This window comes from Papio anubis, chromosome 1 (genome assembly GCF_008728515.1).
Source record: "Papio anubis isolate 15944 chromosome 1, Panubis1.0, whole genome shotgun sequence".
Lineage (NCBI taxonomy): Eukaryota > Metazoa > Chordata > Mammalia > Primates > Cercopithecidae > Papio > Papio anubis.
In genome coordinates, this window is record NC_044976.1 from 132,965,353 (window position 1) to 132,990,504 (window position 25,152).

General features: G+C 40.4%; 1 long non-coding RNA gene across 1 annotated transcript in view; it reads left to right on the plus strand.

Annotated features, from left to right (window-relative positions):
- The window catches only part of LOC116270245, a 101,615-nt gene that overhangs the window by 33,993 nt on the left and 42,470 nt on the right, over positions 1-25,152 (plus strand). The window lies entirely within an intron of this gene.

The window sequence follows — 25,152 nt, forward strand, 5'->3', positions numbered from 1 at the left end:
GCTCCCTTCTCTTTTGGATCCTTATTCTCTCCCTCTCCCTTCCACCCCCTCCTCCGTCTGTCTCCCTCCTTTTCTGTATTCTCTTTCCATCGCCTTCTCTTTCTCTATTTTCTTCTCTCCCTTTGCCATTCACACTGTCTTCCTTTCCTTCTCTCTTCTAAAATGGCTCTTCCAAAATCATTGGAGGGCAGCTCAAAAGAGCAACTCTGCCAACATTAATTTCTCCTTGAAAGGGAAAAGCCTGCATTTCCAATTATGACTTAGTCTTCCTTCATTAGTTAGAAACTGTCTTTTTCCCACAGCAAGTGGCCTAGGAATGGTGTGTTTCTCGCAAGTCTCTGGTTGGAGGTTCTGGTTTTATGTATTCTGCTATGCACACTTTCCAGGGCATGAAGACAGGGCAGCCTGGGGCATTGCAGGTGGGAGTGGCAGTGAGGATGATGGTCTGGCTGTGATAGGACACACCTGGAAATGTCTGCTTGTCACAGAATGGATTACAGCTGAAGTAAACAAAACTCTGTGATCATGTTGCTGCATAAACCCCAACGTCTGAAATTTGGGATGATGGCTGTGCCAGGATTATTTTAGAAAGACAAACTCAGGATCAGTGTTCAACTAACCAGAGAATCTATAGCTGCTGTGGATGTCCCTCCACCAGAGAGGGAGAGAGCGTAGCAGAAACTGAGGAGAGAAGCTCTTCAGGCCACTCAACGGCTCACGTCCGTAGTCCCAGCACTTTGGGATGCCGAGGAGGGAGGCTCACTTGAGCCAGGTTGGAGAGCAGCCTGGGCAATGTCGCAAGACCTTGTCTGTACAAAACAAAAACAAAAACAAAACAAAAACAAAAACAAAAGCCAGGTGTGATGGTGCCTGCCTGTGGTTCCAGCTACTGGGGAGGCTGAGGCGGAAGAATTTTTTGAGCCTGGGAGGTTGAGGCATGGTAAGCCCTGTTCACATCGCTGCACTCCAGCCCGGGTGATAGAATGAGACCTTGTCACAATAACAAATAAATAAATAAATAAATAAATAAATAAGTAAAAGTTCTTCGAAGAGGAATGGAGGGGAGGAACCAAGGGCTGAACATGGACAATTCTAGGCAAACAGGGCTCCAGAAACCTTCTGAAAAGCATAAGCTGAGAGCAGACTTCAGTAACATGAAGAAAGAACTAGGGAGGAGGGGAGCAGTCTAGAGAATAACATGCTCTTATTTGTTCATGGGATTCATAAACTGTGGACAATATTTTTATTTACCAAAAAGATAACAAAGTTTATTGAGTACCTGTAATGTGTAAGGGACTCTGGAAGTAGTCTGAAGGGATACAAATATAAATAAGAGAGAATTCCAGCCTCGGTTTCTCATGGGCATGGGCTAATAGGAAAGGAAAGGAACAAAAAAGAGAATTACACTCAAGGGAGGCGAGCATGAGTCAGGACCATGACAAATGGTTGAGGGAAGGAAAGAACACTTGTAGCTGGGATGTTTAAGGAACACGTGCTTTGAATATAGAGGGTGTGGAGCTTGAGCCAAGCCTTGGGGGCTAGGAAGGAATTTGATATGCAGAAGGGAAGATGTGGGTCATTATCGTTGGAGCTGACCTAGGCAGCTGTGATCTGGTGAACAAGTACTGTGCTGGGCATGTGGAGTGGAAGGGAGGGAGGAAATGGCTGTCTACTTGGGGCAGAGGATTGGGTTGAGGAGCGGTGGAAGGTAACACTGGAAAGGAGGACAATTGCCAGACTGTGGAGAGCCCTGACTGTTGGCTGGGCTAAGACATCTGGACAGTCTGGACACCATGTTAGGGATTCAGCACGTGCATTTTATGTGCTCTAGCGGGGAAGGATGACTTTACTGTTAGAGATGCTCATTTCTGATGTCCCTCTCGCTGAGTGTGAGTGCAGTCCTGAATCAGATTAAAGGTGTCATGACAATAAACCATTTGGAAAATGTAAAAAAAAAATGTATGCATGAAGCACTTGAAACAAGCATTTTCTAAGGTCTCAATTTCTTGTTTTTGCTTTGATCATTATAGCTTATAAGAGTAGATTTCAGGGTTAGCCACAAACTCTATTGCTGTCAGAGCAGATTTGGGCTGCTAGGTAGAATCTTATTTTCATTGTTTTGATTCTCATTTCTTTGTAATTTTTTGTATTATACTACATATTTTAGCCCCAAATTGTGGGCTGCAGGAACAACGTTGTTAAGTATTTTTGGCTAGCAGTGTTCACTAAATTGCTTCCTGAGCCTGAACTTGCTCAAACTTCCTGTTTTTTAGGGCACAGAACTCCTGGTTTCTCCATTTATGATGGATGAGAGGGGTTTGGAGTCTCTTTTCTAGACTTTCATAGCATGTTTCAGGATTTCTCACTGATATCTAATTGTCTTATAAGAGACATTATCTTTTTTTCCGGACTCAAAAAACCATGATCCCTTCTAGGTAAGGTCTGGGTGTCTGTCAAACATTTTCACTTTTGTGTAACATTTAGCATAGTATTTATCAGGCATTACTTTATTTGAGGGTAGAGGAGGTAGGTGGCGGTGGGCAGTTGGGACCCCCCACCCCGTGCTTATGTTCTGGTCCAGTATTAAGTCTTGTAGAGAATGGTCTAAAATAGATCTGTGCTATCTGAAATATTATCTAGTGAGAGCATTGGCATCATCAAAGAGCTTGTTAAAAATGCAGGATCTAAGCTGGGCGTGGTGGCTCACGCCTGTAATCCCAGCACTTTGGGAGGCCGAGGCAGGTGGATCACGAGGTCAGGAGATCGAGACCATCCTGGCTAACACGGTGAAACCCTGTCTCTACTAAACATATAAAAAAAAATTAGCCGGGCATGGTGGCGGGCGCCTGTAGTCCCAGCTACTCGGGAGGCTGAGGCAGGAGAATGGCATGAACCCGGGAGGTGGAGGTTGCAGTGAACCGAGATCACGCCACTGCCCTCCAGCCTGGGCAACAGAGTGAGACTCCGTCTCAAAAAAAAAAAAAAAAAAAATGCAGGATCTAAGACCTCAGACTAAATCAGAATCTGTGTAATTTGACCGTCCTTTGAGACTTGCTGGTCTCCAGATGTAATGTATACACATCACCTAGGGATCACGTTAAATGCAGGTTCTGGCACTCAGTTGCTTTGGTAATGATACAACAACCAGGCCTTGAAGTTTTCTCGCTTCAAAGCAACTTCCTATCTAGAGATGTCACTGGACACCTTCCCTCCTGAGAGTGACACTCCTGCACAGAATAGATGGTTTATGACAGGAGTTGAAAAACTGTGGCCTGCTGGTGATACCCAGCCTGCCACCTCTTTTTGCAAATAAAGTTTTATTAGATCACAGTGACACTCATGTATTTACATATTGTCTATGGCCTCTTTTGTGCTGTATTGACTGAGTTGAATAGTTGTAAAAGAGACCGTATGACCCACAAAGCCAAAAGTATTTACTATCTGGGACTTTATAGAAAACAGTTTGCTGACCCTAGCTTATGTGAGTGACCCTAAATATTTCCTTAAAGGAATCAAATAGCTATACTCTCTTGCCCCATTGGCAAACTTTCCAAGCCCATCTGAATCTATGGCTATTCATGGAGAAGCTGAACCATAAACCGTAATTCCCAAGCGACCCACAAAGGGTCTTGAGCCTAAAATTGGTCTGGATAATGGTACCACAGCACCTGTGACTTTCCAAAATCCATTTAATATGTCTCTCCTCAAAGAAATGGTTGTAATTTTTGTAATTTTATTGAGCTGACTCCCTCCTCCACAAATTGATTTCATTAATTGTTCAACACAAGTTTGACTTTTCCCAAGAATTGGAATCAAAAGGAAATTCTGAGTAAAAATATATTTGGGACCAAGGAAATAAAAAGACTTGTACAAGTTGGTTATAATACACATTTTACTCCTAAAAAGGTAGCGTTGGTTTCGGCCTCACTCTGGGCTATTCACTGGGCAGGCTGTGTGGGCTTGGAGTCATTCTTCTAATTCTCTTAGAGAATCCCACCACCTGTCTCTTATTTGGGTTTTTGAATTGTGAAATGATGGCACACACAAGCTCCAAGAATAGCTGTGTGTGTACGCCAAGCATACAGAGACAGAAGGCAGAGACTTAGGCCAAGGATCAGGAAATACAGAAGAGAAGCTGGCATGGAGGCATCTGCTCCACAAATACAGTGAAGTCGGAGGTTGTAGGAGGAGGGAGGTGGGACCCATGTAATCACTAGAGGATGTGAGCACTCTGCTCTGCTCTACAAGTCTTGGAGATCTTGGTTTTCTTTCCAGAACCAAATTTCAGAGGAGGTGGGTGTAGGAGAATTGAGATTCTTTTTCCTCATCCAGAGTTATCTGGGGCCAGAGAGGTTTAGGGTGAGATTCTGTGGGAATCTTTGCTGTAGCTCCAGAAGCTTTATTCTGACTTAGTTCCTTTTCCCTTTGTCTGAATAGTCCAGGACACTAAAAGGGTTTGTGAAGAGGCTGGGTGGACATAAGTGGAGAGTCTTCTCCTTAATTCTTCTCCTTGACTTCAACCAATTAGAGATTGTAGGAGTGAATTAGATCTCCTTATGTTAAACCCTGTTTCTGGCAAGCCCTCCTGAAATTCCCTAAGATGCAGAGCTGATTAGCTCACCCGGTCAGAATGTGAAGGTTTTAAAGCCAAAGTTACTATTTGGGCTGATATTTTAGAATTTCTCTTCGTTGGAAGAAGCATAATGTATTCATTCATTCATTCATTCATTCATTAATTCATTCACTCAGTGAATATCCATTGAAAACCTATTGTGTAACAGGATGTGAGGAAAAACATGAACTGGAGAGTCAGACCCATCTGAGTTCAAATTCTAGTTTCTTGATCTGTGAGCTAACTAACACCTCATTCAAGTTTCCATCCAGGTGACATAACCACCCCAGCTTCCTTCCCTGATTCTGCAGGTTAGGTTGGACATTTACTTCTCTGCTTTTGCAGCAACTTCTTTTTTTTTTTTTTATCTTCATTTATTTTATTTTATTTTATTTTATTTTTATTATACTTTAAGTTTTAGGGGACATGTGCACAACATGCAGGTTTGTTACACATGTATACATGTGCCATGTTGGTGTGGGTCATACGGTCTCTTTTACAACTATTCAACTCAGTCAATACAGCACAATGATGAGTAAATGTAACTCATCATTTACATTAAGTATATCTCCTAATGCTATCCCTCCCCTCTCTCCCCATCCCACAACAGGCCCCGGTGTGTGATGTTCCCCTTCCTGTGTCCAAGTGTTCTCATTGTTCAGTTCCCACGTATGAGTGAGAACATGCGGTGTTTGTTTTTCTGTTCTTGCGATAGTTTGCTGAGAATGATGGTTTCCAGCTTTTCGTAGCAACTTCTACATTGTCTGTCCTCATACCACATTATGTGGAAATTATCCATTTGGAGTCTGTCTCTCTCTCCAGATTGTAAAGTCATTGATAGAAAAGAGCTTCATTTCACATACTTTTTACCCTTAGTGCCTGACATATATTAGAAATTAGACATATGTTTATTGCACTGAAAAGAACCTAGTTGTGTGGCTTAATTTCCCTAAAGCATATGTCTCTTATCTGTAAAATGAAGGTGATAAAAACGTGCCTTGTGAGTTTTTTGTGAAGATTATATCAGATAATGTTTGAATTAGTATTTTATAAATATGAAGTGCTTGCAAATAGTAATAGTTGTTCTAATATCTGGATTGATTGGGATTCAGTAGAAAGCAAGTAGAAGAGAATCAAGAAAGTATGTGGAGATGTCCTAGTCCACTTTTTCTAAACTAAATGACTGAACAAGGGGGATCTGGAGACTTCAGCTTCTGAGTTTTGGTGTGTGGGGTTGACACAGGACAGAGGACCCTTTCCAGCAAGCTCTATGTCTCTGCCACTAGATTATATACTCATAACAGTGGGGATAGGTTTTATTAATTTATTTGCCCCTTTATTCACCCTAAGCACAACTAAGAAAGTGGATATGTAATAATTGGATTTCAATGGGCATTGCAAGGCCAAAGTCTCCTGCTCCCGCAAATCTCCCAGTATCCCTGGCCTGTATGTGTCTTGTCTTGAGAACCTGAATAATGGAACTGTTAGATTGAAAACATAGATTGGGGAGAAGAGAGTGAGTTGAGTTTGAAAAATATTGAGTGTGACATCTGGCAGTCAAATACTCAGCGCTGAGTCATTTCACTTTTCATGTGTCTGTTTTAGCTCACAAACTAGACATGGAGATCATTGTACAGATTCCATAGTGCTTAATGCTCTGGCTACCCATTAAAAAACTTATAGAGTTTGCTGGAGGGGGTCCCCTATCTCGTGTCAACTCAATAAATAAATATTTATGGATTCTCTGCAAAATATTGGAATTTCTTTCCCATGTAAGTAACAAAGAACTGCTGCAGATGTTTCAGCAGAGTTGTAAAATGATATGAATTTTGCTGTGAGAAAACTTGATCTTGCTGTAATGTATGAAAAAGACTAGAAGGGAAAGAAATTGGGGGTGGAGAGGCTTGTTAGGAGGGCCAAGATAAGAGCAAGTGGGCCGTGAAGGAGGCTGTGGCAGCACCATGCCAAGCAGATTAGAGTGGAGGGGACTTGACTACCCAAGAGGCTGGGGACTCAGCTTTCTCCCTAGTGTTAGTCCTAGAAAAGTCTCCCTGCTCTGGGAAGACCAATGTCTAGCCTTATGTGGCTTCGGAACAAAAGCCGGTGATTGCATCCAAGGGAAGATAATGAGAAACACACAGGCCATGAAAATCAGGAAAGCACCATTAATCTTTTTGTTGCAAAACTTCACTTTTCAAAGTTCTGGGGAAGGGTGCGGAAGCCTCAGCACGTGAACTTGAGCCCTGTACTCGGAAATGCAAAATGGAAACCCCCTAATAAATCACAGAACTGAAAATACCAAGAGTCTGAGAGGCTGGGGGAGGACAGGAGTGAGAAAAGGAAGGGGGCTGGAGTACTGATCAGAAGACAGGAGAAAGCAACAGTGTAAAATGCGGAGAAGGGCTTAGTAGACATTCAATTTAATCTAGACTTTTATTTTGCTACAAACTAATTTTATGAAGACTTTTTTGCCCAAATATTAAATATTTACTAATTAAAGAAAAGATATTAAAACAGGAAAAACTACTTTCATTCAATAAAAACTCTAGTAATTCTTCCTAACTCCAGAATTGTGTGTATATTTTTTACCTATTAAATAATCAGAAATAGAAACCAATTAGACAAGATATGTGAATATCCTTAAAAATTTTCCGTAATATTTGACTTAGGAACTTTAGTTTTATGAATGTACTCTAAGGAATACCCTGAAAAGGACAAAATCTATACACAAAGATTATACACAAATTTATTATAGAATTACGTATAAAAAACCCTAAATGACCAGCCTTGAGTGTATGGTTAAATATGTAAGTATAAGCCTTTGAAATAATGAGTTTTGAGAGTTTTAGGTAACAGAAGAAGGTGTTTATGATATTATATTAAATCAAGATAAAAGTTACAATGTAATATAAAGATATACAATCAAGGATGTAAAAGTGCATGGGAAAAAACTCTAATGAAAATATGCCAAAATGTTAACTATGATTGCTTTTAGATAAGGGGATTATGGGACCATTTTGTTTCCTTATGCAATTGAAAAGTCATAAATGAGCATGCATTACTTTTTCATCAGAAAAAGAAATGAGTTACATCATTTTTAAAGGGAAGATATTGTGAAGGAATATTTGTTGAGAGGATGCATAAAAAATCTGGGTAATTTCCTTATTTCCCTGGGATTCTGAGAATTTTTTTACTCTTGGGAATATCTTTCCTTGCTCCTAGTTAAATTATTTTCATATGTTAGTCTTGTTCCTGGGGATAAAATGGTAAGTTTGCTATTTTAGCTCTGCTCGAACATGTGGAGTAATTCTCTGTTACATATACAGAAAACAAGGTCTTAACTCCTTGGTTTGATATTCAAGGTCTTTCAGAGTAAAATCCCAATTGATCTTCCCAATTTCACTTCCCTTAGTTTCCTACATATATTTTCTACACAAATCAAAAACCTTTTCAGACTTCCTATTTCTTGTTCGTGTCCATAACCTCCCCTTTCTGAAACTCTACTTGTTCGTGGGGACAGAATGTTCACAGAGCATGCATTAAACATCATAAAGTGGATTGGGAGCCTCTTTTAACATACGCAGTCTGGTACTGCTGTGCTGTGTGATTTTGACAAGGCAGTTAGTTCACCCTCTAGATCTCAGATGGAACACCTGTAAAACAAAGGATTATATAGTAGATGGTTGCCAATGTTCCTTGCAGCACTACAGCTGAGTGAACCTTGTTCCCTCATGGCCCTAGGTGTGCTCATTCATCTGCCTGCACCTTGTCTCAGGTTCCCACTGCATCTTAAGTGGCCCCTGCCTACCCCACTGTCAAATTCAACCCTTCCTAGCTCATGTCCCATTTCCTTTATAATGCTGTCCTCAGTGATTCTGATTAACAGGGACTTGCATGTATGATTTTTTTTGTCACTCATACATGCTGCCTTTTATCAAAACTATGGCACATGCCAAAGATATAACAGATAATATCATTTGAATAAGAAGTCAACTCGATGGGGAGAAAAAACCTACTTAAGTAAGCTTTAGAGATAAAGGTGCACACTTCTCTAAATCCTTTGTTTATGGTCTATTAATCAATAAAGTCCAATCTGTGATCCCCAGATACATAAGAGGAGAAGGATACATAAATTATTTATGATATTTCTGAAAAGCCTAAGAAAAATCACACACAGGCCCACAGTAAGTCTATGTTTCTTTATTTTGAGTTAGAGGATTTTTTTTTTCATTTTTAGCCAGTGTAAATTGGTTTAAACTTCATCTCTTGAATGACTCCTAACATGACAGAGCCCTTTCCTTCCTTCAAATTTCTACAAATGCATTGCTCCCCTTTTTTCTTTTCACTACCCATATGTCCATGTTGGACAAAAACCATGAAGGAGGTTGAGAAACTGTACCAAAATGCCAAGAGCATCTTTGCCATGTTTCAGCACAAAGGGCACTGTTAGAAGGAGGTGATCAGGGTCATCTTCTGACTCAGCCTCACAAGAGGAGCCAGGGCAGATGGACAATTCCCAACTGTTTACTCTCCTCTCTCTCCTCATTCTCTCTCTCGCATTCTTTTTGCTTCTGCTTTTTATTAGCAGCACAAAAGATTTTGAAGTGCTTAAGGGCAGAAAGCTTGCCTTGTTCATCTTTGCAGCTCTTGCTGGGACCAAGTATGGTGCTAAACACAGGGTAGACATTCAGTAAGTATTTGTGGAATTAATGAATGAATAAATGAAGGACAGGCGTAACTTTGATGGTAATGGGTCAGTGTGAACTCCGGAAAGAGTATGCAGAGTTATAGTCAAAGTGGATGATGGATCATTGCTCTGACTTACTAGTTATGTAATCTTGAGCAAACCCCTTTATCACTGTGGGATTAATTTCCCCAGCTGTTGAAAAAATGCATGTAGGGGAAAGGGGGAGGGTTAGTGATTAAAAATGTGTACCATAAGGAGCATGTATGTAAAATCATCTGGCACATGGTGCAGCTAAAGAGCTGGCATTTATGTAGCACTTTATTTTTCCTGCATTTTTAAAAAATGTAAAACCTGAAAATCATTAAGTTATACTAACCTCAAATCTCACCACTTAAGAATTATATAAAATAAGAAATAAAATTTCTCTTCCCAGCCAACTTTTCTAATTTTCCAGAGATAACTACTTTTGTTTACATTTAGGTTTGATGTTTATCTTTCTTGATATTTTTCCAAAGTTTCATGGATATATATACACACATATATTTATAATTATTTAAGATATATGTAAACTCATAAATATATACATGTACGTATATATCCATGCAACTTTGGAGATATGTGTGTGTATATCACATATCTCCAAAATGTAACTATTCCTCATTTTCAAAATGGAACTATTCATGTCTATCTATCTCCAAGTCAATTGTTTTTGAATGATGGCAGAAGCATTTGTTGTTTGAATATACCATATTTTGCTGCCAGTCCCCCAGTTCCAGTGTTTTGTGATTACAAATAATAATGCAAGGGTCTTCCTTGTACATCTATATCTGTAAGCTTTTGTACAGTACTTACTTTAGTAATAAGGCACTTGAACACTTATTGTTCTCTTTACTCATAACCACCACAAGAAAAAAGGACAGAAATTGTTATTCTGTGTTACAGATGAAGAAAAGGGAGGGCTCAAGGAGACAAGTGGCTTGGCCAGAGACCCACACAGATAGACTATGGCAGAGCCTGTGTTTCCCAGTGGCTTGAATTCTTGTCCAGAGCTCTTTTTGTCACACTGCAATAAAGCACAAGTCAACAGGGAACCTTTACAACCAGGCAGAGAAGCGTGGGTCAGGGAGCAGGCAGTCACATTACATTGTAGAAAAGAACAAACACATACACACAAACAAGAAATTCAAGGCCAAACACATCTAAAAGATATTATTTGGAAGAAATACACTGGTGGTGAGTGAGGGACCAGCATAAGATGAGCTGTCCTTTAACTAGTTACCATCTTTTATGCAGTGTTCTCAATATGATATTCAAATGATTAGGATGGCTGAGATTGCATAAATGTGGCAGGAGAATGACAAAGGACACCCCTGCAACCCCAACAATGACACTACTCCTCTCCCTCAAGGGAAGTGTCTAGGGAAGGTCTGTCGGCATCTGGTTAGGATTGGCCTTAATTGACACCTTCCTCAATTATCTGCAGGAAATATTAGCTGTTATTAAAATTTGCAGATGCACTCAATTGTCAGAGTCACTGGAGACCAAGAATTATTACTCAGAGCATTGGAGAGAGGCTGGCAGGAAAGAGAACAATTCAGCCTGGAAAAATGCAAACTAATGGGTAAAGCAAGGTTGGGGGAGTGGGGGAAGAACTTAGAGGGATAAGGCTAGTAGTAGGGTGAGGTAGTGAAGCACTCCCCTGGAGTACAAACTTTAAGGGGATACCAAAAACTCAGCTATCAAGATAAATAAAATTTTAATTCAATATTGAAAAATCAAGTTGACAAATGACAGCCTGTGGGCCAGCAGCCTGTTTGTAAATACAATTTTATTGGAAAGCCACTGGAAGTAAAGGTACTGTGGCAGGGGAGATCCAGGCTAATTCTTTGATGTGAAAACCCTGGTTCAGCTTGTGAATGTTAGACACATTAGACCTTAGCTTGTGATTGGTGGGAAAAATACTTCTGAAGAAAAGGAATAATGGATCTGACTGCTTTTATGGGTTTCCTGGGGCTATTGTAACAAGTGATCACAAACTAGGTGGCTTAGAACAACAGAAATTGATTGTCTCACAGTTCTGGAGGCTGGAAGTCCAAGATTAAGGTGTCAGCAGGGCCATACTCCCTCTGAAGATTCTAGAGAAGCATCTTTCTTCAACATCTAATTTTTGATGGCTCTTGCAATCAGTCCAATCTCTGCCTTGATGTTTGCATACTCATTCTTGTGTATGTCTCTCTGTCTCTGTGTCCACATCTTTTTCTCCTTTCCCTTAGATCCTAGTCATTGGGTGACATCCCAGTACAGATAACTTCATTTTAACTTGAAAACATCTGCAAAGACCCTATTTTCAAATAAGGTTACATTCCTAAGGTTACCTATGAATATAACCTTAACTCTTTGGTTCCTTATTTGTAAATAGAGTCTTTCTTGGACACAATTCAACACACCACACTATTAAGTAGGTGGAGATGGGGAGAGATTTGACTTAGGTGCAGCAGAAACATTATCCATTCACAGGAATCTGGCAGCGGAGTCAGGGGCAGACTCCTGACATGATTTAAATACCTAAGAAAATATTTAAGGAAATGTACTTTAGTTCTTTTGGGGTGCAAATATTATAACCTTTGCTAATGTCACATGGTGACAAATACGTGTAGGATTTTTAAGGGTAGTTCTGATTTCAAACATGCAAACAATAGTGACTAGAAATATTTTTACTAAATTTTATATTCCTTTTGTTATTATTTTATTCTTCTCAATATAAGGCGCTTACTAAATTATTACTATAACTGAATATGACAACTTTAGATATTTTTCACAAAAATTCACCAACTGGGGAAAAATGTTGTTTGTAAAATGCAGTATTCTGATTTTTAATTTATGAAATATGGCTATAATGCTTCTGAAGCCTGTTCAAGGGCTGTGAAACAATGGAGATGATTGAATACCATTAGAATTTTAAGTAAGTTGAGATGTAAATGGGAATCAAATCTGTTTTCTCCCATTTTCCAAACACATCACAGTCAAGTCCAAAAACTTGAATGTTACATAGCTTTTTGGTGAACACTTTTGTTATAGACATGCATGTGTAGGTATACTTAATTGTATCAGCAATAATAACATTAGTTATTTTAATTATTGTATCGCCAATCCTAATTACTAATCAATAAATGTATACTCATTAATTAATAATTCAATAATAATGGCTAATATTTATGAAGTGCTTATGTGCTAGACAGAAGAATTGATCCCTTTATGTGAATTATTTAATTTATGAATACAGTAATTCTTCCTTATAATTGATATTCTGTTTATTTGGGCTTGAAATGTACTACATATTATTTTTCCTGCTTTTGGTCAGGGGTCACCAGCCCATTTAAAGAGAGACAGCTGTATCTTTCTGTAACTGGGCTACTTTCTCCATGGGTGCATTAATGTTAACAGAGAAGCATGGCCAGCAAGCGTTGCTAGCACAATGTGACGGGCCCTGCTGTGATGAACAGAGAAACTGGGAACTTTATCATTGCTGCTACATACATTATCAACTAATAATGCGTTTTTAAAATTCCTGAAAATAGTTTGCTTTCTAAAGGTTAAAAAGGTTTAAGTTCTCCCTGCAATTTTGTTTATATAGATGATTTGCTTTGTAAACATTTGGGTTTTTTTGTTTGTTTTTGAGACAGAGTCTGGCTCTGTTGCCCAGGCTGGAGTGCAGTGGCGCGATCTTGGCTCACTGCAACCTCTGCCTCTTGGGTTCCAGTGATTCTCCCTCCTCAGCCTCGCCAGTAGCTGGGATTACAGGCATGTGCCACCATGCCTGGCTAATTTTTGTATTTTTAGTCGTGATGGGGCTTCACCATGTTGGCCAGGTTGGTCTGGAACTCCTGATCTCGTGATCTGCCCGCCTTGGCCTCCCAAAGTACTGGGATTACAGATGTGAGCCATTGTGCCCGCCACAGCTCTGCTTTTTAAGGCTTTGCAATTGATTGAATCAGGCTTGTTCAGGTTACCTAGGATAATCTTCCTCATGTAAAGTCAACCCATGATGGATTTTAATCAATCTACAGAACACTTTCACAGCAACACCTAGATCAGTGTTTGAGTAACTGGGGTCTATAGCCTACCCAAGTTGAAAGATCAGAAGAGCTGTGACAACAATGATAAAATAAACTGTTGCCCTCTAGTTTCCTCTTGGGCATTAATAATTTAGCTAAGATAAACCCAAATACTTTGGATAAGATTGACTGAATTTAGCTTTGCTGATGCCTCTGATTTCAGTTGCTTTAACCAAGGGCAAACCCCTAGTGCTTCTGTTGTCTGTTGATACCCAGAGGCTTATGTGATCTGGAAGGGTAAGTGGCTTCTCTCTGATTTGCCAGGAGCAAGTGGTTATGTTAGATGAGGAGCCAGAACACTAATTTCAGTGATTGGACTCTGGTACAAGTGATGGGAGGCCCGAGGGTGGGGTGCTGCTTTTTCCTTTGGCCCTGATAAACATTTTATGCTTGTTATGGTGGTTGAAATGCTGTATTTAACCTTTTCTTCATGTGCCAGGAGGTTCACAGTAAATGAGGGGTATGGTCTGTGAGGGGAAAAGTGGCTGTGGCTTGGCCTCTTTGTACCTTGTCAGCACACATACACGCATGGTCTGTAACATGTGAACCTATCACGTGGGTACTCATTACTGAGCTGTGAGGGCTGTCCCTGAGAAGCTGGGGGCAGTGGTCGGGAGAGGAGAAGGTCATGGGGGCACAGTAGAAATGGCACTGGACTGGGAATGAGTTCCTACTGCCAACTTGTCATCAGCTCAGTTCTTCCAATCCTGTACTCACTCCTTTATTGCCCAGGACATATATTTAATGCCAGGCTAAGCACAAGGCTTCCAGGATTCAGCAGTGAACAAGACAGATGCCCTTTTGGAGCTGACTGTTGAGCAATGTTAATAAATAGCAATGATCATATCATTAGAATTTCCCAAGGGTTACCATGTCCCAAATGTGTGAGCTATGATAGAGGAAGATGGGGTTATTCTAGGTGAAGGCTAAGAAGCTTCTGGGAGGTGGTGACTAATAACTACTGCCTTTTTTACTTTGGAGTCATGTCCTTTCTGTGACTCCCCTTTCCTTCTCCTCTGTGTTCTCTCCCTTGGCCTTGTCGGGCTGCCCCTGGCTTCCGTTCTCTCTTCCTAGTCTCCTTTCTAATTAGCCTTTCTAGCCCGATCAATCAAGCTCTTTTCTGGAATCTCTAGCTGCCTGATGGACACCTCCTTGTGGAAGCCCTCAGACATCTCAAAGATACATCTGTGAAGAACTCAACTCTTCCATTGTATTCTTCCTTCCCTTTCCTGTCTCTGATAATGTTATCACAATTCGTTTTGTCATTTAGGTCAAAAACATAGTCATCTTTGACCTACCTTCCCTATCATACCTACCACTCAGTCCTACCCTGTCTATTCCCACGATGTCTCTCATCTCTCCCTCCATTTGTTTGTCACTCTCAATGGTCAGACTGTCTTGGTCACTTTTCTGGGCAATCGCTATAGTTTCATGCTTACAGTTTCCTCTCAACTTTAGTTCATCCTCTTCAGAGCTACCAGAGCACATACTCTTGATACATCTTCTTGTGTCACTCTGTTGCTCAAAAGCCTTCAGTGAACCACTGCTGGGCTCTGCAGCCAGGTGCTTGTGTTCTAAACCTGGTTCCATCACTTACCAGCTGGGTAACTGGCAAATTATTAACCATTCTGTGCTTCTATTATTTCATCTATAAAACAATTGTGTCTATCTCATAGAGTTGTGATGGGGATTAAATGAGTCAACATATAAGTAGTGCCTATAAAAAAAAAGTCTGACATAATTTTGGCATTCCATTTCAGGTAGATCCTCTGGCTCCTGGTCCTCTACATTTTCCCTCTTGTACCTTGACTTTTTGCTCTTCTAACTTTTGTCTGTTATATTTCTGAATAGTTTTTTGCAAAGTAGTGCACAAATTAGTGCCTGTATCTACACAAACTACATCACATGTGATGTTCTTGTCTTTCTTCATATTCTTTTAAAAACTATGTATTATATGTGTACCCACATATGCATATTTATACTAAACTAAATATATATGTATATACATATATGCGTATAGATTCATATATACTTTATTGTTTCTTAATTAACTGACCAAATGTCTTGATGGTGCTTCTAAATAAGTGGTACTTAGGCAAATCTCCACCCATAATGTTGTGGTAAAAGATTAATTTTTGAAAACTGCTCAGAGAACAGCTTTCTATCACACTAGTCATTACAGTTTTAGTTTTTTCAATGTTCTGGCAGCCATTCTCATGAGGATGGACTGTGCTGACTGGTCTTAGTGAAAGTTACCAGTGGGCACGTTCTCAGGGCCTCTCTGTCCCCATGAAGCATCCCCACTCAGAGACATGGAAAACCTGTGAGCTCATACAAATGATTTCTGGGATGAAAATAGCAATGTGAGATAGTGCCAGGAACTTCAGGTTCACAGAGTATAATTAAGATTTTTCCTGAATCATTGCACACTGTAATTTCATCATTATGTACATTCTTTAATTATGGGCTCTAATTGCCCATTTTAGTTCTGTAATTAGACATAAAGACATTAATTTTGTAAATACAACAATTAGCTCAAATGTCTTCCAAATTCTTTCCCCTACCCTACCTTTCAAGAAAAATTAATACATCATTAAAAAGTTTGTGCACAGAAGGAGCCTCTTAAAGGGCAGCTTTTGGGAGCCAGTTGGTGTTCTCAAAGGTGGGGCCCCGGTTCAGGAAGGGTATGGGAACATCACCCTCTTATATTCCCCATAAACTCTGTTGCTTCATGTCAGATAGACCCTGCAGGGTCCAGGGCAGGGAAGAGCTCCATTAATGCATGTAGGACCAATTTCTCTTAATTGTAAAATTTTAAGGTGACATCAATGCTTAATGAGTCATGGGAGAGGAATGAACTAATGTTAGGGCAACTCTGGTTTTTTATTTCTCTTGTGTCCTATTAAAAGATGAGAAGATGAAGCATTTTTGGTTCATGGGATTTGTATTTTTCATTTGTGTATGGGTAGCTGATTATCATCTGTCATTGTGTGTGTGTGTGTGTGTGTGTGTGAGAGAGAGAGAGAGAGAGAGCTAGAATCTGTTTTTTAAGAACTTCAATGATTCAGATCTCCATTTTTTCCTTCACCTATAGCACTTTAGTTAAAACAAAACAAAGCAAAAAAACAGACGAGTTCCAGCATTTCCCCCCATGTACCATGCTATGTCCATTTCAGCCGATACATTTTACATATGTATCTATTTTCTCCACTTATAAATCCAAGCAAAAAATGGCAGTGTGGTAGAGTAGAAAGAGCCTCAGTAAGGGTCTTGGCCCCTTTTTCTTCCCTTTTTATACATACTCTCTCTCTAGGTAATCTCTCTAGTCTCATCCTTTAAAGGCCGTTTATACTCTTTTGTCCCTCCATTTATATCTCCAGCTCAGGCCTCATCTCTGAGCTCCAGATTAGATAACAATCAGAATGCTTATTTCTACTTGGATGATTTATAGATAATTTAAGCTTGCTGTGTCCAAAACTGGGTTTACTTTTCCTCCAAATGTATTGCTTTTCTGTTTTTCCCAAACTCAATAAATGGCAAAATTCAGGTATTCAAGCCGAGTCATCCTTGATTATTCTTTCGACATATGAGCCATCAGCAAGGCTTGTTTCACCCTCCAGAACCTATCTTCAATCTGTCTGTTTCCCTCTCCCTCCATTCAGGCTGCCATCCCAATGCAGAGTGTTCTGTAAAGCAAAAGGGGTGGTCTGCTCTCACCAATAGCAGTTCGTGTGCTCTTAATTCACGTGCTCTTAATTCACGGATGGATTACCTAGCACTTAACACAGACCCAGATATATTTGGTACTCAGTAATATACGCTGAAGAATGAATGAGTGAGTGAATGAATCAATGAACGAATAACAGAAACTCTTCCTCCTAGAACTTAATAATACAGAGCACGATTAACCTGCTTTCATAGGTAATCAGTGAACCTCGCGAAGTGTGACATTTATCTTTTGGTGAGAGCAGCTCACCCCTTTTGCTTTACTGTTTCACCAATTATCTCTGTTTTATTTTTGCCTGTTCCTTTGGACACAGCATTTAGTCAGAAATTTGCACCTGAGTCTTACTTCTGCCACCTACTAGTATAAAGATCAACTGGTGCGGAGCACTATACAGTGGTTATTTATTGTTTGCTACAATGTTGGAAAACCGCGTATACAGTTTCCTCTCTAGGACATCTTTAACTGGGAGGGATAAAAACGGCACAACTAAATTTCATGATTTGGATAAGAAGAGAAACATTGACCGCGTGTGGTGACTCATGCCTGTAATTTCAGCACTTTGGTAGGCTGAGGCGGGTGGATCACCTGAGGTCAGGAATTTGAGACCAGCCTGGCCAACATAGTGAAACCCTGTCTCTACTAAAAGTACAAAAAAAAAAAAAAAATAGACGGGCATGGCGGCGGGCACCTGTAATTTCAGCTACTCGGGAGGCTGAGGCAGGAGAATCGCCTGGACTCAGGAGGTGGAGGTTGCAGTGAGCCGAGATCGCGCTGTTGCATTCCAGCCTGGCCAACAAGAGCAAAACTCCATCTCACACACACACACACACAAAAAAAACCAAAAAAAAGAGGAGAAATATTGCTTCACTCAGAAAGTGCTTCCTAAGAGATTCTCATGGTCCAGGGATGATGCTGGATGATGGAGATGTGGAATAATGTAGAGATTAAAGGGTAGTGGGGACAGGGATGCACATATAAGCCAATGAGTAGAAGAAAGGGGTTCTGGTGCTGGCACAGCAGCAACCACAGGGTGAAAGCGACTGCAAATGCACATGTGCTCAATTCTCTGAGGGGACAATGGTGGGAAATGGAAGGGTCCTGATCATGTCATTGTTGATGGCAAGTCTACCAGTAAAAGGAACAAGTGAGCAAAGGCCTGTAGCCTGGAGGCGGCTTGGGGCTTTCAAGGAACCACACTTCATTAGACCTGCTAAAGCTTGTGTTTCAAAGAGAATGTACCCAGGTCAAAGACCTGTACATAGTAGGCACTTAGCTAATATCTGTTTAATAAATGGATAAGTGAATATAAGTGGCAGAAAGACGGCTGAGTTGTTGGGACAGGTGAGATCATGGAAGGCCTTGTGCATCATGCTAGGATCAGTAATGGGAAGTAGAGAAGTGGTCAATGAAGTTTTATTTAAGCAGAAAAGAGACCCTGTGGAGTTGAGTTTTAGAAAAATCCCTGTGGCTGTAGAAAAGAGGATGATTTGGTGGGAATGAGACTGAAGTTGTGAGCACAGACAGGAAGGGTAACTGAACATTTTGAGAGAGCTGAAAGTGTAGACAGGAAGGGTGTTCAGAAATTGTTGGAGTTCAGAGAGAAGTCCTGGGCCTGGCCAAGCAGTGTAGACAGCCAGAAACAGACAAGAAGTGGAATGTCACATTCTAGTAACTGATTGAAATGTGTGTGTGCATGCATGTGCAAGCTGAAATGTGTGTGTGTTTATAGGCAAGTGGGTTGAAAACTGTGTGTGTGCTTAAGTTGGAATGTACATGCGCATGTATACAGGTGATTTGAAGTATATGTGTGTGTGGGAGGGGAACGCAGGGTGTGGTAGTGCATTGGAATGTGTGTGTGTGTGCATGAGTGCAAGTGAACAGTCAAGAATAGTGTCTAACACTTACCTATTTGGTCTAAAGGCTCATAAGACTTCTGCCTTACTCCTAGTCACATGCTCCAAGTCACAAGCAGAAATGGGCAGAACAGCTCGGCCTTGTAATTCCAGCCTGAGTCACACTAAGCTGTTTCCAACCAAGTGAATTAATTGCTCCCTTCTTATCCCACACAGCACTTTCCTGTACAACACTTGTCACACCACTGTTGTTATTAGTTTATATAATACTTTCCCCCCTGCTAGACTGTGAAATCCTGAAGGAGGAGAAAATGTGTTAAGTATCATTTGTCTCCAGAGTCTAGCTCATTCAGGCATATGCTAAGTTCTCAACTAATGTCTGTTGAATGAACTAAGAGAATAGGCACACTTTAATAGCTTATTAAGCGCAAACATAGACTCCAAAGCAAAATCTCATCATTGCCTCTTGCACATTTTGGAAGCAACAGCAATAATAGTTACCATTTCTTAAGAACCTACTATGTGCAAGGCACAGTGCCAAGTACTTTGGGGGAGCCAGTGATTTTATGTGCAGTGTTTTTTAAAGTCTCTGGAGTTAAAAAAGTCCTGGGAGGTAAATATTATCCACCCCTTCCACAGACGACAGGAGTGAGGCTTACTAAGGATAAGTAATGTACCAAGTCACACAGCTAGAAAGTAGAGAGCTGAAACAGGAACTCAAAGCCTGGGCTCCAAACAAGCACACCCTGCAGACTTCCCTTCCCTATGATGCCCCATGCCCAGTTTTCTATTTTCTTTATAGTGGAAAAGTCAGTGCCCTTCCTATGAGAAATGAAAGGGTTTAAAGTAGTCAAAAGGAAACAGTGTTTCCTCTGTGCTCAGGGGGTTTTGGCTAATCACAGAGAGTGAACCAAAAACAATATTATGTGAGATGCGGCCAGTTTGGGTTGATTCCAGCTTTGGATGCTGTGAGCTGGATCCCAGGAGCACACGAGGAAAAACGATAATAGCATACTTAAGATCCAAGCCCATGGTGGGTTGAGGATAGAGGTTTTGCTTTCCTCAAACTATTGCATTTTTCTTTTCCTCCCTAAGGGTCCGGGCAAGATGCTTCCTACCCCAGGGGACCACTTCCAAATGCTGCTCTGTCACTTGGTGGAAAACTTCAAATTTATTGAGGTTTTACTGTGGAAGACTTAGTCAAGAGGGCAAGTACCCTATATCTCCAGATTGCCTTGCACATACTGGCATTCGACTAATATTTTATTATATGGATTCTAATAGCTGATTACAGTTTGCAATGCTCTACTCATGGATAAATCACAGTTGATCTTCTCAGACTCCTTATGCCTTTTCCCAGTGGGGTTTTCATTGTCATGGATAACCCCAGGAGAAAGAGGAGGCGCAGAGGAACCTCTCCTACATGAATAGGTGGGGGGACGCAAGGGAGGACTTCTAGCTTTTCTTCTTCTGACTTTTCTACATTCCCCAAGTTCAGTGACTCATCCCCATCTTTTAATTGAGCATCTTGGAACTGAACAGCACCTCCCAAGCAACCTTCACCTGGGAACCAGGCAGAAACAAGTGAAAATGTGGAGGAGGTGGTTATGAATTTTTGTGCAGTCAGTGATTTCAGGGATCCAGGAAGTTATTCTACTTTCTAAACCACTTCCCTACCTGCTGGATATGAATATAACTCCCTCAGCTTTCAGCTTTCACATCTACTTTATATAATTCTACTCTGCCTCTATATTATTTATACCTATGTGCTGGGACTTGAGCAAAGGTGTTTTTTTTTGTTGTTGTTTGTTTTTTGTTTTTTGTTTTTAGTTTTAAACTTTGTACAAGGGAAGTCATAAATAATTTGGGCAACTTGTAGGGAAGAGGCAGAGTGAATTTGGAGAAACCAACAGTCAGTAAATGTCACATGGGAGACACTGAGCACTGCAGAGAGATCTTTCAATGTGAAGCAGCAGCAAAGAACATGGCTCTGGAGTCAAACTGGCTGAGCTAAAGAGTTGACTTTTTTACCTGCTAGTTACCTATTGGTAGTTACCTACTAGTTGTCTACTAGTTACCTACCTCTGTTACCTACTAATGTGACCTTGGGCAGGTTAAGTAACTTCTCTGAACTTAGTTTACTGATATGTAAGTTAGTGATAATAATAATTCCTATCTCATAAAGTTACTGTGAAGATTAAGTGAGGCAATGTATGTGGAGTGTTAAAACAGTGCATGACGCAGAGTAAACACGTTAAAATGAGCTGTTATTAATATTTGGTTGCTAAAGGTCTGTCCTACCTGATGTGTCTATCTCTTTCAAATAAATCCTCTGGGATTTAGCATTAGAAACTTAGTCTTGCAGAAAGTTAGAGCAGGGAGGAACCCTCAAGATTGTCTAATCCAAAACCGTCTTTTGTAAATGAGGAATCACTGGCCCAAGGTCACAGAGGAAGTCACTGAGTAATCCCTCTGGTCTGTTGCCCGGAATGCATTCCTTCCCACAAATCTGGCCATGCTTGTCCTGGAGGGCAGATAGACTAGCCCTCCCCAGGTAACCGCATATCTTCCTGTAAAACCATCTCTCCTCACAAAGTGGCACAATTTCTAAGGATCCCTCAGGCAACAAAGTAGGTTGTGTTCAGAGACCAGTGAGGTGGAGAAACTGCCTAGCCGCTGAACTCCAGGCCAGACTTGGTGACTGGCACTCAGTAGAGTCAGAGTCCTGGAGACCTGCGCATCAGGGAGAGGGCCCTGAAAAGATCTTGAAATAATTTGACATGGAAAAAGAAACATACAAGATTTCAGAGACACAGATGAGCATCATATTTTTAAGTCAAGAGCTCAGTTATATTTTTGACACTGTGGTGTCTACAGTACTAAGGCATGTTCTTATGAGAGTGACACTCACTAGCTCCCTTCCTTCCTTCCTTCCTTCCTTCCTTCCTTCCTTCCTTCCTTCCTTCCTTCCTTTCTTTCTTTCTTTCTTTCTTTCTTTCTTTCTTTCTTTCTTTCTTTTTTAACTTTCATTTTAATTTCAGTGGTATCTGTGCAGGTTTGTCATATAGGTAATGGGGATTTGGTGTACAGGTAATTTTGTCACCTGGTAATAAACATAGTATCCAATAGTTATTTTTTCTGATTCTCTCCCTCCTCCCACCCACCATCCTCAAGTAGGCCCTAGAGTCTGTTGTTCCCCTCCTAGTATCTGTGTGTTTTCCTTGTTTAGCTCATTCGATATTTGGTTTTCTGTTCCTGTGTTAATTTGCTTAGGATAATGAGATCATGTCCTTTGATGTGGAAAGAGAAACTTAAAAATTTTCAGAGTCACAGATGAATATTGTATTTTTAAGTCAAGAACTCAGTTATATTTTTGACAGTAGGGTGCCTACAATACTAAGGCGTGAATGGAGCCTCCAGCTCCATCCATGTTGCTGCAAAGGACGTGATTTCATTCTTTTTTATGACTGCATAGTATTCCATGGTGTGTATGTATGAAGGGTGGCCAGCCCCTCCGCACCTGCAGGTATATCTCATCAGGTGGGACGAGAGACTGAAAAAAGAAATAAGACACAGAGACAAAAATATAGAGAAACAACAGTGGGTCCAGGAGACCAGCACTCAGCATACCAAGGACCTGCACCAGCACTGGTCTCTGAGTTCTCTCAGTTTTTATTGATTATTATTTTCACTATCTCAGCAAGAGGAATGCAGTAGGAGAGCAGGGTGATAATAGGGAGAAGGTCAGCAAGAAAACATGTGAGCAAAAGCATCTATGTCATAATTAAGTTCAAGGGGAGGTACTATGCCTGAATGTGCACATAGGCCAGATTTATGTTTCTCTCCGCCTAAATATGTCAGTGGAGTAAAGAATAACAAAGCAGCATTGCTGCCAACATGTCTCGCCTCCCCCCATAGGGCAGTTTTTCTCCTATCTCAGAATTGAACAAATGTACAATCGGGTTTTATACCGAGACATTCAGTTCCCAGGGGTAGGCAGGAGACAGTGGCTTTCCTCTATCTCAACTGCAAGAGGCCTTCCTCTTTTACTAATCCACCTCAGCACAGACTCTTTACTGGTTTCAGGTTGGGGGACTGTCAGGTCTTTCTCAACCCACAAGGCCATATTTCAGACTATCACATGGGGAGAAACCTTGGACAATACCTGGCTTTCCAAGGCAGAGGTCCCTGCAGCTTTTCACAGTGCATTATGCCCCTGGTTTATTGAGACTAGAGAATGGCGATGACTTTTACCAAGCATACTGCTTGTAAACATGTTGTTAACAAGGCACATCCTGCAGAGCCCTAGATCCCTTAAACCTTGATTCCATACAACATATCTGTGAGCACAAGGTTGGGGCAAAGTGGCTGGGGCAGAGTTACAAATTAACAGCATCTCAGCAAAGCAATTTTTCAAGGTACAGGTCAAAATGGAATTTCTTATGTCTTGCCTTTCTACATAGACACAGTAACAGTCTGATCTTTCTTTCTTTTCTCTACGTATGTACTATGTTTTCTTTATTCAGTCTACCATTAATGGCCATTTAGTTTGATTCCATGTCTTTGCTATTGTGGATAGTGCTGCAATGAACATGTGTCTTTATGGTAGAACAATTTATAGCCCTTTGGGTATACAACCAATAATAAGATGGCTGGGTCAAATGGTAATTCTCCTTTTAGCTCTTTGAGGAATCACCACACTGCCTTCCAGAATGGCTGAACTAATTTGCACTCCCACCAGCAGAGTATGTGTGTGTTTTTTTTAACCTCGCCAACATCTGGTTTTTTTTTTTACTTTTTTATTTTTTATTTTTTATTTTTTTACTTTTTAATAATAGCTATTCTGATGAGTATGAGATGGTATCCTATTATGGTTTTGATTTGCATTTCTCTAATGATTAGTGATGTCAAGTATTTTTTTTTGTATGCCTGTTGGCCGCATGTATGTCTTTTTTTGAAAAGTGTCTATTCATGTTCTTTGCCCACTTTTTAATGGGGTGGTTTGGTTTTTGCTTGTAAATTTGTTCAAGTTCCTTATAGATTCTGGACATTAAGCCTTTGTCTGTTGTTCCCCTCCTAGTTTGTAAATATTTTCTGCCATTCTGTAGGTTGTTTATTTACTCTGTGAGTAGTATCTTTTGCCGTGCAGAAGGTTTTTAATTAGTTCTCAATGGTAAATTTCTGTTTTTGTTGCAATTGCTTTTGGTGTCTTCATCATGAAATCTTTGCCAAGTCCTATGTCCAGAATGGTATTTTCTAGGTTATCTTCCAAAGTTTCTGTGGTTTTGGGTTTTACGTTTAAGTCTTTAATCCATCTTGAGTTGATTTTTGTATGTGGTATATAAGATAAGGGTCCAGCTTCAATCTTCTGCATATGGCTAGCCAGCTATCTCAACATCATTTATTGAATGGGGAGTCCTTTTCTTAGTGCTTGTTTTTGTTGATTCTGTTGAAGATCAGATGGTTGTAAATATGCAACATTATTTCTGGGCTCTCTATTCTGTTACATTGGTCTATGTGTCTGTTTTTGTACCAGTACCATGCTGTTTTGGTTACTGCAGCCCTGTAGAATACTTTGAAGTTAAGTGGAGTAACATGATACCTCCTGCTTTGTTCAGCTCATTTCTTTCTTGTTGAAGACTTAAGTTCAATGACCTTAGACGTCTTTAGAATGGCATTTAGGAAAATGGACTCCTTTACAAAAAAGGTGAAAAAGAAAATAATATCACCCAACCTTAAAGACTATTTTTTTGGGGGGAGAGGGAAAGGACTTTACTCATAATCCTATCAGCTGAACACATTCCAGTCTTCTTCTATAGAAACACAATTTTTTATAAAGTTGAAATTATGGAGCTAAGATATTTCTAAGAAAACTTAATTTCAGTTAGGGACTTGTTGATTATCTTTGGGTAAGTCAATCCGGCTTCTTTTCTGGGAGGAGTGTTGTGTCTTCAGAGATGTGAACATCGACGTCTGCTTGTTTTTGTGAGGAAGCATGGTAGAATGAAGAGAGTGCTGTCTGAAGTCAAAAGATCCAGATTGAAACCAGACTTTAAGCCTGGACTCTGCTTCCCCTTTTGCTGAATGACCTTAGGGAAGTGTCTTAACCTTCCTGGATCTGTTTTCTAGCATTTATAAAATAGATCACTGGCATATCA